The following is a 6,113-nucleotide window of genomic DNA, read 5'->3' as shown; positions in this document are numbered from 1 at the left end:
CAGCAGGAGAGTGCATCTGTCTGGAATTTAGTAAGTTCTTGACTTTGTGAACAGAAAGGATCTACGTGAAGCTCGTAGTAGAGAGATGAAGGAAGATGTGAATAGGGAGGTTGGAAGGGCATAGGATCATTGACTTATTATTCTTATTTTTCTTCATTTTCCAAGTGACTTAGCCCAGGTGACGCAGGTAGGTAGAACAGGGCAAAAAGAAAACAGGGGTCTCCTGGGGCAGAACTCCTCTGCCCACGCTCCCTCCCTTCACTTTTCCCTGACGCCTTAGGTAAATGTTAACTAGGAAAAAGCCACCAGGGGTTTTTGTAAGTGATGTGGCGAGGCCCTGACCCCTGTGTGGAGTCAGAAGTGGCCTAACAGCTCTAGGTAAGAGTCCCTTTGTCACCCTGCTTGTTGACTTGATTCGTTAGGAATTTGTGTGTTCTAAGTCTGTCGTACACCTTATTGACTATAGACAGACTTTCACCTTCCCTCTTCTCGCCTCCTCACCTCTGCACTCTGCAACTCAGTCTTCTGGGTCCTCAGTCTTTTCCATCTTCTTCCTTCTGCCTATGGGAGCCCAAAGGCCCCTGGGTTTTGTCAGCATAGTGCTATCCGGGACAGAGAGAATCCTAGACCTGGGGTCAGCCCTTTCAGCCCAAGAGCCAGCTCCCGGCTGTGTGACCTTGGTCAAGTGGACGCGTCTCCTAGAATTAAGTCTATAAAACGGTGAAATTTCAGCCTGTAATAGTCCAGGTCTGTCGGAGCCTCAAAGCCGGGCATTGAGGTGACAGGGTGTCATGAGGTTCTGCACTTGCAAGACGGGCCGCTCTAGAACCTGTCCCCTCCAGGTCCTCGTGGGCCCTTATCCTCCTCACTTTCATCCCCTCTGCCGTCTCTGCAAACACCCGTCTGCATCCCCCCTGCCAGGATCAAATTCACAGCTTCCACCTTGCTGGCCAAACCCACTGTGCCATCTCTCTCCCTCCCTTCAGCACACTCCCCCAGCTGCCGCCTCATCACTCGCTCAGCCCTAAACTCCAACCGCTTTGGAACTGGCTCTCCAAAAAACTTGGGTGTCTTCCTACAGTCTTTTTTTTTTTGAGAGGTTTTTTTTTTTTTTCACTATAGGGCGCGTGCGCTCGCCAGACAGACAGAGAGAGACATAGAGACAGAAAGCGAGAAATCACCCCCCAGAGGGGATGGTCACGCCACAATCCCTTCTCCTCCATTCTCCTCTCGGGACCTTGGGCATGTACGCACACATGCCCGCCGTGAGTTTTAAGCCACCGGGTCCGGGACACGAACCGCGGTCGACTACGTGGGAGTCCAGCGACATAGCCATTACGCTAACTGCTGGTTCCCTCTTCCTACAGTCTTTATGATCAGGGACATGGGGAAATAAAAGCACTTTGTATCGGAATGGAAGGATCATGAGCAAATTCTCAATAAAAAATGGATTCTACTCATTTTTCTTTTTGTTAAGATGGCTTAACTGGAGCCAGCAGATGATGTAGTGGTTATGCTGCTAGATTCCCACATGGTAAACCATGGTTCGAGTCCTGGACCCAGTGGCTTGAAACTCATGCCAGGTACATGTGTGTGCCCAAGATCCCTAGAGGAGAAGGGATTGTAATATGGCTATTCCCCCTGGGGGGCTGATCTCTTGCTTTCCCTCTCACCATCCCCTCCCCACCCTCACCCCATCCACCTGTCCCCCCACCCAAGAGCATGTGCCATAAGGCAAAAACCTCTCTTTAAAAAAAGTTGTGCTGAGGCCAGCAGGTAGCATGGTGGTTAAGGACACTGGACTCTCACATGGCTGACTGTGGTTCGAGTCCCAGACCTGGCGGTTTGCTTTCTGTCTCTCTCTCTCTCTCTTGTTCTCGCTCTTACTCTGTCCCTCTCTAGTCAAATTAAAATAGATAAACGAATAAATAAAAAATTTAAAAAAGATTGTGTCACGAAGTTTTCCTGTTCATCTCACCCGGGTTGGAGCTGTGGTGGTCCTGCCTGGGAGCATCCCATTTACCCACTGGGGTGAGACAGCCCCCAAGAGGTGCTGCCTCTGGATCAGGGCAGCCAGCCATGGAAAACAATTGAAATGGGTTTCCCCAATGACAGTCTGTGCGTTGGATCCGCCAAAACAAGCGGCTCTAATTCCTCTGACCTCTAGGAGCAGCCTCTTCTGTGTGTGCCTCTCTTCTGCTTTGTGACTGGGGGTGCTGAGTGCAGGGAAGAGCAGTGCGGTGCAACGTTCCAACTGTGCTGGACAGCGCACCCACTCAGGAATTGGGAGGAGCAGATAGCAGGGCTGGGCTGACACCCCCCCTCCCCCAGGAACAGAACAAAGGCTCACCTTTGCAGAAATCTCCATGGATACTGATTCTCCTGCTCACAGCAACTCTCACCACACACACACACACACACACGCACACTCACACGCACACTCACACCCCAAACTCCTCCCCCAATCTGGAGGCTTCGCACTCCCTGGTGCCATGTAGGGGGAGCCCTGTGACTTGTCCCTCTACCTCCTGCCCCGGCTCCTTAATTGAGCCGAGGAGGTGCTGGGGGAGTGGAGGCTGTTTTCTCCCTTGCTGCTCACAGTTCAGTGAGTTCAAATGATTGATGTTTTCTTCTTTCACGTAAGGAAAAATAAAAAGTGAATATCACCTTGCAGAAAGTCTGGAAAAGAGAGAAGGAACCAAAAGTGATCCTACCTACTAAAGTCAGCCTTCTATGTTATGACATAAATGACCTCACAAAAAAGAGGTGACTTTTCTCACCTCCTTTTTTTTTTGGCCAGGGTGGGGGGAGGAAGGTCTTTGCTTTCGGGTGCGTGCGCTCGCCAGAAAGACAGAGACAGAGAGACGGAAAGCGAGAAATCACCCCCCGGGGGGATGGCCAGGCCTCAATCCCTTTTCCTCCATTCTCCTCTCGGGATCTTGGGTACACACGCACATGCACCCGGCATGAGTTTAAGCCACCGGGTCCAGGACTCAAACCGCAGTCGACTACATAGGAGTCCAGTGACATAGCCATTACGCTAACTGCTGATCCCTCTCGCCTCCTTTTGTCCTTCTCTTTCTCTCTCTTTCCCCATCCTTGCTGTGCTACCCTGACTTATGGAGAATCCCACAGCCCAGGGGTGAATCCTAGCTCTGCCCCTCAGTTACATTGGACCCGAGCCATTCTGAACTCTTTCCTATCTCTAAAGAGATGATAACTTGGGCCGGCAGGTGCTGTGGTGGTTAAAGTGCTGGACTCCCACATGGACTACTGCAGTTCGAGTTCCGGACCTGGTGGCTTGCTTTCTCATACTCTCTCTTTGGTCAAATAATAATAATAATGATGATAATAATAATTCTTTTTTGAAAAAGATTATAACCAGATCCACCTCACAGCAGAGATTTATCAGGATAGATTCAACTCTGTTCTCTGATTCCTTTTTTTTTTTCTTTTTAAAGGGAATTTTGCTATAGGGTAGCAAAAAAATTTTGCTACAGGTGTGCTTGCTACAGAGATAGACAGAAAGTGAGAAATCACTCCCCAGGAGGGAAGGCCACACTGCAGTCCCTTCTCACCCATCCTGGGATTTTGGGCACACACAATGTGTCCAGCATGAGTTTAAAGCTGCCAGATCTGGGATTCAAACCACTATTGACTGTGTGGGAGTCTAGCAATGTAACCATTATACCATTCGCTAGTCCGCATTCTCTGATTCTTAACAGCAACCAAAAAAAAAAAGGTAAAAACAGGACAAACAAAAACCTGTGTCATCCAGCCTTATAAACAGTGCTTATAATATTGTTCCTTATAAAACAAACAAACAAAATAAAACAACAGCAAAAACCACAAGGAAAACCTAATTAAGAAACATGCACGATCCCAGCTGACGGAAGACTTGGGGTTTAGAACGTGGCATGGTGGGACCCTGTCAAGGGTACCCATCTCTAAATGAGTAAAGAGAGAAAGAAACTTTTTAAAAAATCATCTTTTTTCCTGATAACATCTAGTCCTAGAAAATATAGTCAACTATAATAAAATATAACTCCTTTAACTGTTTTGATTTTTCTATGCATTTCTTTATGTGACTGGAATCATTGATTTTGCATAATTTTGTATTCTGTTTTTCTTCCATTTATGTCATTAGAATACAAGCATACCTGTCCAAGTTTATAAATACTCTCTGGCTGCTTTTATTATTTATTTATTTATTTATTTATTTATTTATTTATTTATTTTTAAGAGAGATTTTTGCTGCTTGTGCTCTCTGGAAAGACAGAAAGTGAAAAATCTCCCCATAGGAGGGATGGCCACACCACAATCTCTTCTCCTTTCTGGATTTTGGGCATGCACACACATGGATGCAGTATGAGTTTCAAACCACCAGTCAGGGACTCAAACTGCAGTAGACTATATGGGAATTCAGTACTTTAATCACTATGCCACCTGCTGGCCCCTCTGGCTGCCATTTTTCATGGCTATGTAACAGACCATTGAGTGGCCTTATAAGCCCCAGATTGTACATGTAGGGGTGTCTGTAAGTTTTCTGTATTAGAGTTCTCAGAGAAGTACCTGCTGCCCAAAGCTGTCACGAAACTTAAGCGTTTCCCCTTAGGCTGCAGCCTTCGGAATGGATTGGTCGAGTTATAAAACCATTTCAAATATTTGCTACATGTTGTCAAATAGTGTACTCTCAAGAGCATTAACTATTGAGCTTTCCTCCTAATCGGCTCCAATTTGATAGAAATTTTGTATCATTTTACCTTGTATTCTTTATTACTAGTGAAGTTAAACACTTCCTTTTCTTTGGCTACAAAAAGATCATTTATTACAGACTAGCCAGTAATTTCCTGTAACAATGTCACATCATGAACAATAGCAAAGATACTTGATTTCTTCTTTCATGTAATTGCCAGTACAAAGTGGTCAATGCTAAGCCCAGGAGGTGGCTACCAGACAATCCAGAAACCGTGTCACATCTCTGAGCAAGGGCCTGGGAAGTCCATCTGACCTCCTGAAAGAGGAGTCTGTGACCTTCCAGGGGGGACTGTGGCCTCTTCCATCCAGCCTGTGCAGACGGATCAGGGCCCAAACTCCTGTTTGTTTTTTAACCATGTGCATTTTCGGGACTTGTCACAGGTGTATGACAAGATATTTGTGTTTATTTATGGAGGGTATTAACCATTGGCCTGCTCTTTGCTTTACACTCTGTTGTGAAGGGAATTAGACATAAATTATGAAGCATTTGTGAAATATACTACACAGGGCATCCTAAAGGATGCAAATATGTCTGAAAGTCCTTCTCATCGAGATTAGAGGCCAACTGTGGTGGTATGATGCTGAATCCATATGGGGAAGGCCAGGGTTTATATCCTGAGGTTTCTCTGTGTACGCCAGGCATGTATAATACAAGGTGTGCCTTTGGTCTTGGCTGACTGATGCTGGAGGGAAGATCATGGCGTGAAGACTCTGTTGAGAATGACTGCCCCCTTTCCTTCCCTTATCTCACCCCCCAGCAAAGAAATAAACTTTGGGACCAGCAGTTAGCATAATGGGTATGTTGCTGGACTCCCATGTAGTCGACCGTGGTTTGAGTCCTGGACCTGGCAACTTAAACTCACGCTGGACGCGTGTGCATGTGTGCCCAAGATCCCGAGAGAATGGAGGAGAAGGAATTAAGGTGTGGCTATCCCCCTGGGGTTGATTTCTCGCTTTCTATCTCTCTGTTTCTCTGGCAAGTGCACATGCCCTATAGCAAAAACCTCTCTAGAAAAAAAAAAAAAGAAAGAAAGAAACTTTTTAAAAAATTAACATTAAAAGGGGTTAAGGCTCTGGACTTCCATGTGGTCGACTGTGGTTTGAATCCTGGGTCTGGTGTCTTGAAACTCACACTGGGTGTGTATCTGTGCATGCCGAAAATTCCAAGAGGAGAGTGGAAGAGAAGGGATTGTGGCATGGCCATTCCCCCAGGGGTAATTTTTCACTTTCTGTCTCTCTATCTCTCCAGTGAGGACACGTACCCCATAGGTGGTTAAGGACACTGGGTTTCCACATGGTCTACTGCGGTTCAAGTCCTGGACCTAGTGGCTTGCTTTCTGACTTTCTCTCTTTCC

At 46.5% G+C, this 6,113-nt stretch overlaps 1 protein-coding gene across 3 annotated transcripts in view; it reads left to right on the top strand.

Annotated features, from left to right (window-relative positions):
• EFR3B (EFR3 homolog B) overlaps positions 1-6,113 on the top strand; it is a 111,702-nt gene that overhangs the window by 2,591 nt on the left and 102,998 nt on the right. The gene's annotated exons all lie outside the window — the stretch shown is intronic.

Source organism: Tupaia chinensis, unplaced genomic scaffold (assembly GCF_000334495.1).
Source record: "Tupaia chinensis unplaced genomic scaffold, TupChi_1.0 Scaffold139757_1, whole genome shotgun sequence".
Taxonomy (NCBI): domain Eukaryota; kingdom Metazoa; phylum Chordata; class Mammalia; order Scandentia; family Tupaiidae; genus Tupaia; species Tupaia belangeri.
This window is presented reverse-complemented; position numbering and strand designations above follow the sequence as displayed.